At 36.3% G+C, this 1388-nt stretch overlaps 1 protein-coding gene across 1 annotated transcript in view; it reads right to left on the bottom strand.

Moving 5' to 3' along the window:
* LAMA4 (laminin, alpha 4) overlaps window positions 1–1388 on the bottom strand; it is a 147133-nt gene that overhangs the window by 30016 nt on the left and 115729 nt on the right. The window lies entirely within an intron of this gene.

Genomic DNA, 1388 nt, shown 5'->3' with positions numbered 1-1388 from the left:
ACTTCTATATATTTTAATTATTTGGCTATAACAGCTGGTCCTCCATGTCCTTGTGCTTTTTCTTTTTTCTTTTTTCCCACAAAAATGGGGAATAGGTTTTCCTTTCTTACCCACACACATGAAAACTCTTGCTTAGACAACCAGCAGTTCACATTTCCTAGGGAAGGATGTCTATCTGAAGAGGGAGCTAGCTCAAGAAAAATTTTGCCATGAGACCTACTATTTTCTCCTGCCCCTCTGAGGGGATTTGGGAAAGAGCTTAAGTAGGTGCCTTCTTCTTTCTATGCTTTAAAAAACAGCTTTACTGAGGTACAATTGATATCCAAAGAACTAAACATATTTAGTGTGTACAATTTGATGAGGCTGGACATATGCAGACATCCATGAACCATCACCACAATTAAAGTACAGCAATAGACATATCCAAAGAAACTTCCCAAAGTTTTCCTGTGTCCCCCCCACCCCTTTTGTGGTGATAACACTTAAATTGAGCTCTACTCTCTTAACACACTTGGAAGTATACAATATACTGTTAACTATAAGCATTATGGTGTATAGCAGATCTCTAGAACTTACTCATCTAGCATAAGTGAAACTTTATACACATTGAACAACTCCCCATGACCCCCCCACCTCTAGCCCCTGGTAACCACTATTGTGTTCTCAAGTAGGTGCCTTCTGGACTCTAGACTGCATGTTACCAGGTGTCATTTTTTGGTGACATAATGAGTGACTCTAATGAATCTGTGAAGATGCTAGTCACAGACATAGTTAAAATATTCTCTTTTTATTGTAAACTGTCCTCATGAAGGTTATGGACTTTGAACTGAAAATGGAAATATAACTTTTGACTCCCTGCCTTTGGTTCAACTTAAAAGATAGTATGCTTTTTATACACTTAATTAAATTGTAGATTTAAAGTAGTTGCTAGTGAAAATAGATGAAATATATTTATTATCAGTGTACTGCACATCTGTTTCAAGGCTAAAGAGCATCTTTTGTGGGTTCTCTTTATAAGGAAAACTCTTTTATAAGGAACAAAAATGGCTGTGTATTTACACTCTAGCATTTTCAACAAATGTATAGAAGGATTCTATAGGAGTGCCATTATAATCAAGACATTCAGCATCAGCAGGAGACTTTTGGTCAATGAAGAAATTGAAAGAAATCTTTCAGTGACTCTTATTAGAAGTGTCAATACAACACAAACATCCATGCTTTCAAGGCAAGTGTTTCCTGTAGATGAGGGACCTTCAGTTACTCTGCAGATGTCAAAGTGTCAGTTTAATCACTATCCTATCTCATTTGACCACCCAATTAGATCAATAGATCTAAATTAAAAAAATAGAAACAAAACCACCCAAACTACAAAGATTTGTACCTCATGG

The sequence above is a fragment of the Galeopterus variegatus genome, unplaced genomic scaffold (assembly GCF_000696425.1).
Source record: "Galeopterus variegatus unplaced genomic scaffold, G_variegatus-3.0.2 Scaffold3070, whole genome shotgun sequence".
Classification (NCBI taxonomy): domain Eukaryota; kingdom Metazoa; phylum Chordata; class Mammalia; order Dermoptera; family Cynocephalidae; genus Galeopterus; species Galeopterus variegatus.
This window is presented reverse-complemented; position numbering and strand designations above follow the sequence as displayed.